This window comes from Thermobia domestica, chromosome 4, assembly GCF_964235325.1.
Source record: "Thermobia domestica chromosome 4, izTheDome1.hap1.1, whole genome shotgun sequence".
NCBI lineage: Eukaryota > Metazoa > Arthropoda > Insecta > Zygentoma > Lepismatidae > Thermobia > Thermobia domestica.
The window spans coordinates 258,487,433-258,500,568 of NC_137457.1; the positions used below are offsets into that span (position 1 = coordinate 258,487,433).

Here is a 13,136-nt window from a genome sequence, read left to right on the forward strand (position 1 = left end):
TAGCTATTGACTTGATTTGACTTGAAAAATGCTTGCATCAAGCTTGAATGGAACACTGAATGCAAGGTTGCCCCCACGTAACTTCGTTATTGGAAGCCAGCTTGCGGAATGCTTGCACGTTTTCCAATCAAACTGGATGTAAGTTTGGCCCACCTGCAATTTACGCTTACAGTTAGCGGTTTGCAAGTTGTCTCTGCTTCTAGGGTTGTATTCTGAAGCTAATGACTATTGTTCTCATATTGGTGAGGGGAAAACCGAGTTCGATTTTGAGTGGTCGCAAACCTTGCAACACTTTACCTTCTCCTTCTCCTTCTCCTTCTCGCTCGTTGATCATATATGCTTTTTGTCTGACCCATTCTGCAATTTCAGATGTAGCACTGAAATCTCAAATCTTCAATAATAATAATAATAATAATAATAATAATAATAATAATAATAATAATAATAATAATAATAATAATAATAATAATAATAATAATAATGAGGTAAAGAAGCGTGGACAAGCAGACAGGAAACGTGTGGGCAAGAGCTGCTATGCCTCTTTAACGTCGAAGTGAAAATTCAGACAACCAACTGGGTACATCCTACAGGAAGACAGATTCTCGTACCATGAAATTGGTCCCCGCAATAGGGAACCACGAGAGTAATTCGAATCTGACAGCAATAAACACGAAGAACTTTACAATCATGTTGGACCGAGCCGACAATCATTTTGTCTGCATGGTCATGATGGACCATATAGCGTCGTCCACAATATTAGCTCTATGCTTAGGCACCGTAATACATGTGGACTTCTAGGCATTGACGGGTATAAAGAATTACAAACGTTTTAAGCCAGGGCCGTCGCGTGAGTTGTAGGCGCCTGGGCGAGAATTCTCAGGCGCCCCCACCCCCAGTGTGTTATGAAAAACAACCATAGTTTATCCTGTACTCCTAGATTTAAATATGGAATGTACGATAAAAGAAGTTGGTATTATGTCAACTTTTTAAAGTGAATGGAAAATCATTATTAAAAAAAAAAAAAAAAAGGAAAAGAAAAAAGATGTTTGTTGGACACGACAATGATTTGTGTTGTTGACATTGTAATGGTTGACAAGGACGTAGCCAGTATTTCGATTCGGGATCACTGGAAAAGGGAGTCTGGGAATACTCTACCCCCAAGTACACGAGGTCCGGCAGTACCCCTTGATTTTTTTTTTTTTGTAAAAAAAAATTAATCCTTAAAATTGTATTGTAACGATTTTTTTAAAAACTGTTTTAAATTTAAACCAGTTAATTGATTGGAAAGTATGTGCGAATTTGTATTTGTGATGCTAACCGGCTACTATCAAGTGGTGTCAAAATAAGCAGATAATTGTAGTATTGCAATTATTGTGGTATTACTTGAGCATTTCTTGGACAGAATAGAAACAAAGAAATGTTATTGAATTCTACTGAAGTTTCTTTAGTTTGTACCAAACTCATACGGATAAGAAATAAGTACTAGCAGATCTCGGTCAGTTTTCCACGAAAAAATCTCTTCTCAAAGAGGCCTGGAGAGAGTTCCAGTTGAATAATCCTAGACGATGATGTCCATTATCAGTAATCTTATTTAGCCGTTGCCTGATCATTGTTAAAATATCTGAATTAACATTATTTTCTTTTTAAAAAGTAATTTACCAACATAATCTGAACTCCTTGAATTTTGTTGTTTTGTTGTCCCGGCACCCCCATTGTCGCGGCGCCCGGGGCGATTGCCCCGGTCGCCCCGCCCACACGACGGCCCTGTCTTAAGCTACAATGTCCGTATGAACATCGTCGTCGATGTATAGAGTGGGAGAAACCCGTGATTACGGATGAGTCTCGCTTTAACCTATCTACAGTGATGGTCAGTGTTTCTTCCAGACCTGTTTCTTGGGGGGCACTACCCCCCCGGAGCTCTAAGAGTGCTCCCCGGACCAGACCAAAATATTACGTTTATAATATAATAAATAGAATAGTATGAGCAGTTCCTCGGAATACTAAGTGTGCCCTCCCTCCCCCCGGAATATTATTTCTGAAAGAAACACTGATGATGATTGTATGTGTTAAACTGTATGTGGCGAGACCAATCTGCCAGTGTGCAGTGTCGAGTGTCAGAATGGTCGAACGAGACAGGTATGATGATATGAAATGTCATTGGATACAATACGCAATCTTGGTTGCTGATTGATATTAACGTCACTATTGAGTGAGTTCTACATGAGAAAAGTTCTAAATGCTGAAGTCACACAATTCCCTTCTTTCACACAATTTCGGTTACCATACTACAGCAAAACAATGCCAAGCCATATGTATCCTGGAATGCAGGGGCGGATCCAGGGGGGGCGATCGGGGTGATCGCCCCTCAGAAGAAGAAACTTTCTTGTTTTATATATATAAATAATACCCATCCCAGAGTTTGGAGCCCTTAAAAGTACCATTATGACGACCCCCCCCCAGAAGTCGGTCCTGGATCCGTCCCTGCTGGAATGTTCAAGCCTTTTCAGACGAACGAAAAGTGCCATAAGTGCTTCTCTGACCCCCAAGTTCGCTTAACATGTCACCACCAAAAGTGTGAGATATAGTTGGTCAGCACGTTGTTTATCACGGGTTCTGGAAGACAGTGTCCATGTTTTGTGAACTCACACTCAGCAACACATCCAATGCCTGTTTGATTCGATACCAAGACGATTCTGATTGCAGAGAAAGCGCTGATATAATGCCGAATTTCTCATGAACATGGAAAGATAACCTTGCCAGGTCAAAAGACGCACAGATGCGCACAGAGGCGCACCCGTCAAATTCACTGACGCACAGATGAGAGCGGAGCGGTCGCCGTGCAACAGGGATCCCTACAAAGTAGAGACCTGCACGGGCCCGACCCCGATCCAGCCCGAATGTACCTAGGCCCGGCCGGGCCCGATATTTTTTTAAATTCTTGGCCCAAGCCCTGTCCCGGCCCGATAAATTTTAAAAGTTTTTGGCCCGACCCGGGTCCGATATTTTTTTAAAAATGTTAGCTCGAGTCCCAATCTTTCTTAAAATTTAGTATTAAACTTGACCTAATCCTCAGAAACATTTTCTAAACTCTGGTTCACAAGCTGACGCTTGCTCCCGAATGGTACTATTGCCTCCTAGAACTTTGCTTGTCATCGAGAGAACAAAAACTCCATCTCCTGTAACAAAAATCTAATTGATTTTTAGCATAAAGTGAAGATGGCAATATTGTTTAGCGACAGGCAAAACTTTCCCGCCCCCTCCTGTCATATTTTGGGTTCAGTGATGGTCACGGTCAGAGCTCAATTTACCGCACAATGCCTGCAATTCTCTATAGTGAAAGTGGAGCCGCTAAGCAACACAAACTGTAAATAGCTATTGCATTCTTTGTAACATTTTTCATGGGCACACTTCTTCAACGTTTGGCTTTATTCCAATTATCGGTAAACGAAAGTCAATAATTATTAAAGAATTGCAATTAATCGGCCCCAGCCCGGCCTGACCTGAAGAGAAATCAGTGTCGGCCCACCCAAGCCCGACCCGCCCCAAAGAAATAACAAAGTCGGCCCGCCCAAGCCCGCGCAGGTCTCTACTAAAAAGGAATGGAAAATACGTGTGGTATTCCTCAGGATCCCCGATGCGCAGAGACCACTCCGCTCTCATCTGTACGTTGCTCCATATGCCGGGTTGTATAATGCAGCAAATGGACGCTTCACGTGATAATAACTATTTATCCACATTAGAGGTGTCGCACATTTACGAAATTGTAATAAGTAATTGTATACGTTTTGTAACAAATTCATGGTACAAATTTCATTATACTCACAAGTACCCTTCTTGGTATTGCAATTTTCACAAACAGCAGAAAACAAAACCAAACACGGTATTATCATAGGCTACACTCACTAACAAAATATTATTTTCGAGTATTTTCAAATCAGGTTTTGTGTATGATATACTATAAGACTCTCTCTTTTAAAACCTAGTTCAACACTACTCCTGAAAGAATCAACCTTGACTTCTCCTTTGATGACAGATCCATACTTCTCGTTCGTACAGGACAATATTTACGTCCCTGTACTTCACAGACACTACCAGAATTACGAAGGCCAGTCAGAAAAAGACACGCTCTGGAAGAAAGTTTTGGGAAGAATGGAAGTACCGACTGAACGTTTGTAGGGTTAACATGTGAAGCATACATTGATTTTTTTCGAAAATGAAATGAAATGAAATCTTTGAGTTTTACGTCCCACGGTTATGCTGGGGTGTGGGCTAAAGGAGACGTGATGATGAGACATGAATAAAATAATAGAATGAATAGAGTAGAGGAAAACGGGATCACCCCCAGAAAACCCATGCACATGGTGTTTGCCCATCACAAAGCCCATTTAGCGCGAGCTGGGATCGAACCAGGGACCCCACGCAATAGAGGTGAACGCTTTACCACTGAGTCCCGCGGCCCCCGAAAGTTTTCGAGTTCATTAAAAATATCACATACATAAAGTACTTTCCTCTCTTCAATATTGGTGAACATACATATAACTGTACAAAAAGGACCAATAATTTGTGCACACCCTTTATTCTCAAAACTTTAAAATTTGTTTGTTTCTTTCCGTCTAATCTACTTCACCATTTGAGACAATTGCATTTCCTACAACAAATGCAATCCAATCATCGCGATGCTAAGTGAGTAATCAATTATTAAAATTGGATGGTGTGTGTGAATTCTTTGCTTTCCATGCGTCCGTGGCTAAGTGAAGCGAAGTGGATAGCTTAACTGTTCGAGTAACGGCGTTTTACGCTTGTCGGAAGCAAGGTTCTCTGCTTATGGTAGAAGATAACGGGTCCACAATGCATTCACAGTTGGCCGCTGTCACCTCCATACAAGAGCTACTATGGTGTTATACTATTATCATTATTTAATCAATACCTTGAATTGCGAAAATCAATGTATCAACTGAGGTATTTTCTCCTAAATATAAAGAATGGATTATCTGTCTTTTAGTTCAGCAATTATGCTTAGCAGAGATGCAAGAGCTCGGAAGAAAAACGGATATTTTTACATTGAAAGTTCATTTTTTCTTTCTTCGAAATTTTAATTTAGATGAAGAAATAGTTTTTTCTACATCGTTGCTCCTATTACAGCATGAAAAGAGAAATATTACATTGTGAAAGAAAAAAAAAAATAAGTTTTGAAAGGAAGTGAATTAGTTTTTTTTTTTTTTTTTTGATAGACAAAAAATGCAAAATCTGTCCGTTCTCAGGGAAAACGAATGGTCTGTTGTATCCTTGTGATAAACTGCTTTAGAAGTGATCAATGATTTAAAAAAAAAAAAAAAAAACTTGCAGTTAGAAATTAACGGTGTTGAGCATCAACGCCATCTTTATTTTCTAGCCCACTGATTTATACAGGGATTTTTTAAATATTTTTTTTTAAAAAAATGATCTGGAATTTAAATTAATTTTGATGGATTCTTCTTCAAGTCTATTTCAATGTCTCTTGCTTTTTTTAAAAAAAAAAAAGACGAATTTGAATTATTTATAGATTTAACATTACTTAAATTTTGTTATTAAACATTCGAAGTACCTCATTAATTTTCATGAAGTAAGAAGCATTTCAATAAATCAAAGCATTAAAATTTCAAATAATTTCAAAGAAAACATTCTTCATAGAAATTAATTGGCTGAAAATAAAAACAAAGTACAAGTGCTCACCGCCGTTAATAGAATCATTATTAATTATATTAAGAGTGCGAAGGTCATATTTGTTATTAATTAACAAAAATATGAATTAAAATTTTCTAAAGTAAGTTTTTCTGAGGAAATGTAGTCTGCGGCATAAAGAAATCCTTAAAAGTTTGAGGCGGTTTACGTTTTTAACTACGATTTCTAATTTTAAGTAACTGATCGTAGTTGAACATTTTTTCGGCACAGGAGCCATATGAGATGGGATTTATTGTTTGAACCGGATTTCAATCATTACACGGGCTTTTATTCGAGGCTTTGAAACTTCACTACGTGTATTAGCAACTTAGTTACGAAGAGAGGCACATTTTTGTTTCAAATATATTGATACATACGTAGTGGTAAGGTAATACACCAACAAACTGGAGGAGGTGATAGTAGAGAAGGAACTAAGCAAAATATAGGCTCATCTTACGAACATGAGTCAACAGCGGAACCGTTTCCACGTAAAAAGCGGTGAAAAAGCAGCGAACGTCCTGATATAGTGCCGAATATCTCATGAACCCAGAAATATATACCTGCCGGATCAACGGATTACACAGGAAGTCGTGCCCGCCAAATCCATTGACGTTCAGATGAGAGCGGAGCGGTCGCCACACACCAAGGATCCCTACAGACAGATGGAAAGTTCACATGGTATTCCTCATCTGTGAGGATCCCCGTTGCGCAGAGACCGCTCCGCTCTGATCTGTACGTCGGTGCATATGCCGGATGCTATTTTCTGTGTAACGTTTTGACCTGACGATATTTTTCCGTCAATGGTGACGTGTTTGAAATGGGAGTTGGTCATTGACACGTTAGCGGAAAAGACAGTAACTTCATTCAATTATGTTGTGGGTCCAGTTAAATGGCAAGGTTGCATTTTCATTTAACATTGGCCGAATAAAGAGTGTACAGCCCAAACAGCTCGTCCGATTTAAAAAAAAAAATTCCTTCACTTTAGATTGAAAACATCATATTTGGAGATGGTCTCCCCTCTTACATTTTGCTGTAACTTTGATAATAACAGAGTTACCCCATGTCAGAGGACTTTTGAGACACAATAAGAGAGAGAGTAGATAAACAGATAGATATAAATCTCTCAAGAAAACAATCATATAAGGTAGACCAAAGCAAAATTTTACTAGATACCATAAGTGGCAAGAAGAAACTTATACAGCATCCTAATACAAGGTGGTGTCACGAAATTAGGTAAGTTAGCAATGTGAATATCTTGGAAACGAATTATCCGAGATAGATGGTTACCAAAAAGTATTGGAAAGACCTTAATCCAACAATGGATCAACAATTGTCGATAATGGTATGTATGCTTTTCAAATATAAATAACTCTCACACTACACTCATATGATCTCAATTATTCTCATTCTTGATATCTGAGCATTTGAGATCAAGAAATAAACGCTTAATCTTGTTCTGATAGATCGTATTTTTAATCCTGTAGCTTTAAGAATTTGTAAAAACAAAGATAAACTGAAATTTACCTGTTCGTGGGTATAAGTGGATAAAATTTACTGTTATGTCTGAGGTAATAAATGGTTTTCCAAACTCGAAATATTTTAACAACCGGTTGTAGGGAACAGGCGCGAACCGACTGAATAGCACCACTGAAAACAGAGTACCCTTGATTTGAAATATTTTCCCCAACAAATCTTTCTATTTAAATAACGAATTAGCAAAAATGAAAAGTCAAGGAAACATTTTTCAGAATATTATTTCCCAACCGTTACTTAAGTTTGTGAATATCTTCAATTGAAGGGTAAAGGAAAAAAAGAAGGAATGTCACAAAACTGCATTTTCGAGAAAACGGCGTTTTAATATTGAAAACCGCGTAAAAAGAATAGGGTTATTAGATATTTTGCCCCTTTTTACATGGACATTTCTACATCTACGCATACATGGCATATACAGTCAAATAGTGCCAAGAATAACCAACAGATACTACAAAGCACCCGATAAAACACATACATGGACATTCCGTTTTTTCCCCTTACCCTTCAATTGGTTATAGAAAAGAGTTGAACTGAACTTGGTTACGCATTCGCTCTTACCGAACATGGTGTACGAATAAAAGAACTCAAAGACCTTAGACAAGCAACAGAACAAGACTAAATGAATAATATACATCAAAAACGAAAGAAAAATGCAATAACATTTATAAACGTGATACATAACTTTAAAAAAAAAAAAATCTGCAAAGAACAAGGGAGAAAATCATAGACAGATACAACGAACTTATTTGCATTTTGAAACATAAATTGTGGAAACCCCTCGCAGAAATAGGAAGGTTTCTATTTCCTGAACTAAAATATACTTACAGATTTAATAGAACAATATACTGGGACATCCCTAATTTATGAATTTTTATATATATATATATTTTTTTTTAATTCTCGTTCAAGTACAGGAATTAATAATTTCTATCTGGGCTATTCCTGTTTCGCTAATATAGCCCTGCTGGCAATTTATGTCATCTCCAGGGCTGCGCACGTGACGAGACGAGACAGAATTTTCGTGCCGATGTTCGAGGCGAGACGGCTTTTCCAATACACATTTCGAGACAAGATACTCTCAACTTTTGTCTCGTGCGCACTCCTACTCATCGCTATCTCACCTTAGATTTAAGCGAAAAAGGAATTCCTGTCTAGCCTATTTCTGTTCTACCTAATGTCGTGAGGATTTTTTTCTCATATTCTTCTCCAACTTCTATTACTCAGTTTCAAAGTGAAAAAATATTACACAAACTGAAGCAGAACTTACACAATTTCTGACACGCCAACTGTAGATTACTATCGATATTGCGGAATAAACATTTTGCGACCAATCGATGAGTGGTTAAAAGAAATTGTTGGCAAGCGGTAATCACTACATTAGTTGTCACGTTTTATTACTAGTTGTAAATAGAAATAAACTAATTATGGAACAAAACATGAACACAAAACTTTTGATTGCGATTTTAAATACGCTATTAATAATTCCTGGAGAAAAAAAATTAAATGAAAAAACCTGTGAATGAAAAACGAAAGGTAAAATTCTTACAAACTGTTTTAATAACTAACTAACTCTATGGCCTATGGAACCCGGAGGTTTAGTGCCGCGTTCACAAAAGCTCTCCACTGACTTCTATCCTTAGCTAATTGCATCCAGTTTCTACTTTGTATTCCTATCTCTGCGAGATCCATCTTAATATTGTCCTCCCATCTGCGCCTAGGTCTTCCTAATGGTCGTTTTCCTATGGGTCTACCAGTCAAGACTTTGAAAGCGTTTCTACTTTCTTCCATTCTAGCTACATGACCTGCCCACCTAAGCCTCCTAGACTTGACGACCCTAACAATGTTGGGTAAACCGTATAAACTATGTAGTTCCTCGTTATGAAGCTTCCGCCATTCCCCATTCTCGTTCCTCTTGGGTCCGAATATTCTTCTCAGGATCCTGTTCTCAAATACTTTCAGTCTATGTTCTTCCCTCAGAGTAAGCGACCATGTTTTAATAAGTTTTTAATATTTCATCAATCTACAGAACATTATTTATTATTTTCTTCTACACTGAACTAAAAGAAATATTCATAAAATGATAATAAACATTTAAGATTTTTCCATTTTCTTGAAATATCTTTTGATATTTTTCCTTCATTCCCTTTTAGCTCTCTCAAGACTCTGCGGCAATATTTTACTAATTTCACCAAAATGTAATTTCTAACTATAAACTATTCATTGCAGATACAGTCTATTATTCTATTATTTACATTCGAATACGTATTTATTTTTTCAACAATTGAAGACTCGCTGTAGAAAACAATGTAAGTGCCACCTTGTAATTGTTTTAATTATTTTATTTATTTATTTTAATACGTTTATGCCTTAGAGTTTCATGCTTCGTTATAGGCTAGGTTGTATTTCTAAGCAATAATATTTTCTATTTCGTGTCGCTTGGGCACAACTTACTATCTTTTGTCTCTACTGTTACAGTAACTATTGTTTTCGGCACTTACACTGTTTTCTACAGCGAGTCTTTAATTATTCATTCAGATTCCCTTAACTATGATTTTATGAACGAGTCAATGTCTCATTAATCGCCGTGTGATGGTTTGCGAGTTTAGCATCTCATTTCAGCATCAAAGCTATATCAAACGTGGACGTGCAACTTAATGTGAGATCTGAACTACAAAACTCCCAGCGGGAATCGATTCCGGGACTCTTGCATTGAAGGCGGTAACGCTATTTAGCCACAAGAAGGCTGTTTATTCTTCACCAGCATATGCTCCCACATGTTATTGAGGGTAATATTTTGCGTTCTTCTTCATGTGTCTTTCATACAGAATTCCTCTAAACTCTCGCACGAAATTCGAACAGCTCGTATGGGCAGCTTAGCGAATGAATTCCACGTTTTTCTTCTCTTCTAGGTCCGCTGAACCACGTGTTTAATAAGGTTCGCAGTGGCTCAGTGATGAAGCATTCACCTCTGGTGCATGGGGTTCTGTAGACAAACACCGTGTGAACTTTGCGGTGCGCCAAGCGAATTTTGTGATGGACAAACACGTGTGCGTGGGTTTTCTCGGGGTTCTCTCGTTTCAACCCATTTTCTTCATTCCACCATTTCATTCATTTCTCAAATCACCGTCTCCTTTAGCCTAGCCGGCAAAATCGTGGGACGTAAAACTCAAAGTTTTCTTTTCACGTGTTTAATAAATCAAAAGTCCAAATACATACCTAAAATCGTGTCTCTAACCTTAAGGGGCTTCAAGATATGGACATCTTATTACAATAATTACAACATTCATTTCACCCTTCCATGTCGAATTTTCAGCTCTTTTCTTCCTTTCTCGATCAAAATCAAAAATGTTCAAACATGTGCTTAATTATTTTAAATTAAAAGTCCAAATATGTACCTAACATCACGTCTCTAACCGCAAGGGATTCCAAGATATGGACATCTTTAACCGCAACCCCATTTATCCTTTTTCCACGTAGAATTTCCAAGAATCCTTTGTTTCAATCCAAAATTACCAACTCTTATGCACTGACAAATTTCAAGTTTCTAGCTAAGCAGTTTGTTCTCGGTCTTGATCAATCAATCCGTCAGGATTCTTCTTTTATAAAGATTACAAATGCTGACGGAAGAACACGTTAATGTTTAAATGCATTGCTTTTTATTTTCGGCGCGACACGAACACATTTTATTATTATTACTATTATTATTATTATTTCGGCTGGATTGTTCAATGATGGAATAGATACAGTAATATAATTCTATTTCCTCGCCGATAGTTTTCGGGTTTCTTAAGCTTGAATTGGTCACGGGAAAATGATCGGCAGTACTCGTGTGTATCCGTATGATTAGCGTACGTTGTTTTGGTGCCCGTGATTCCGATAGGACTGTAGAATTTTCGGTGTTGACTCTACATCGGCAATTCATGAGCTACTTGAATTTAAAAGTACACAACTGCATTATTAAAAGACTGAAACAACACTAATAGGAGCCGATATACTGAACAAACATTACCCAGGAACAGCCCTTCGGACATGTATTACCTTTTCATGAATATTACCACAAGAACTTTACAATATAACATGATTCATGATTCAATTTGAAAAATAGGATCAAAAAAGAACCTAAAATAGTAGATTCATTTCATACAGAGGAAATGTTGCTCATTACTTTCAGTATGCCCCTCGTAGATAAATGCAATAATTAGTATCTTAATCTTTAATAATCAAAGGAATGGATTCTGCAGTAATACAGCACATTAAAAGTCCAGGTAATATAGATTATCTACGGGTGCCCGTAACGAGAGGACGAGAAAAAGTGCCACTGATATTTTATGACGCGCAAAATACAATTAACTAGAACATTAAATACAGTTATCAAGCAGCCTATAATTGATAGATGTTCATAATTTATACCAGGATATATTTCAATCAAGAACTCAAACGAGGGAAGAAAGTATTAAATCAGAACAACTGAGGAATTTCAAAAGCACACACACACACACACACACATTATATATATATAGTTTTATGTCCAACGCGTATGCTCTTTAGTCTAAGGAAGGCGAATAGTTAATGACGGTCAGTGATTACGTGGTGAAATGAAAATGTGGCCAAGAAAACCCACGAACACGATGTTCTCCATCACAAACTCTTAGATCTCGAACTACAGACTTCTCGCACCAGAAGTGAGCGCTCTACCACTGGGCCAGCGTGCCCCCAATCTGCTTTATTGCAAAAGTATAACGTTATTTCGATCTCGGCTGTTTGGATAAGGTACTCTAAAACTGATCATTTCTAACCCGTCAGTACAGGGGAAGCAATCACTTGTCAGTTTCATTTTCCCCCCAAAATTACTCACTTACATTTGAAGCGTTTAGAGGATAAAAGTGTTATGTAACAAATCGAATATGACGGAAAAATTGACTTTCATAACTTTATCCGTTAACATACCGCCTTCATCGTTTCTAAATATCTGTGATCAGACGAGGACTCACTAAATAATGTGTTACGTAGCATGATTAACATATAACACGTGTATGAACCACCAGAATGCAACGTTTCATAAAATGTAAGATAGGCCTAACACCTTTATCCTCTAAGCGCTTCAATTATAGTATCGGCTCGGAAATCCGAACGGCACAAAATTCTATGAACTTGGAATCGCAACGAAAAATCTGAGCAAATTTTGGCCCAGAATCCAAATGTGCAGCACGTTGTTCGTGTGCGCTTGTGCTTACGTTTCCTCCGTGTTTCCTATAGCCTACGCTTTGTCGTTCAGATTTGTTTGTTGGAAGCTACAATGAAAGCGTTTCGTGTGATTTTCAGTGCCAATTTTATGCAATTGCGCCTGTTTTAGTTTTTATTCTTAAACACCTTAAATACGGTAACGTTACATTTAATAATTTACCTTAAAATCCAGTGTATTAACTGTTAAAATCATTTTGAAAAATTGAATTCGTAGAATCCAAGAATGTATTATTCCAATTTCTATTATTTTAAAGGGTAGAAAACTTGTCTCGGACTGGTGTTCTGTAACGGATTAACTTCACACTCCAAGGTATCACTGTATTTCTGCTATAATTAAGGTAACTAAGTTACAAAATAAATATCTTTACTTACAATTGTAGTCAAATAAACGGCCACGGCAGGAAAGTAATCATTGAGGCTCGTTCTGAAAAGTAGAAACAAATCATGAATAAATAGCATTTATAGTTTTTTTTACCGCTTAAAAAGAAACAAAGCCTCTACATTCACAGAATTCTTTGAATGTTTAAACAGAAGCTTACCAATATGAAATATTGAGAGGAGGTATATAATCTATTCATATGTTTCAGATGAACATATGACAATCTATTTTGATTTGATTTTATGGAGAACGCTCACTGCGGTAGAAAAAAAACTCTCAT

General features: G+C 37.3%; 1 protein-coding gene across 8 annotated transcripts in view; it reads right to left on the minus strand.

Annotated features, from left to right (window-relative positions):
• LOC145684015 (sphingomyelin phosphodiesterase) overlaps nt 1–13,136 on the minus strand; it is a 273,240-nt gene that overhangs the window by 115,960 nt on the left and 144,144 nt on the right. For all 8 annotated transcript variants that reach the window (XM_081755822.1, XM_081755820.1, XM_081755821.1 and 5 more), the window contains one exon: nt 12,850–12,901. The gene's annotated coding sequence lies outside the window, so the exon portion shown is untranslated. The remainder of the gene's footprint in view (nt 1–12,849; nt 12,902–13,136) is intronic.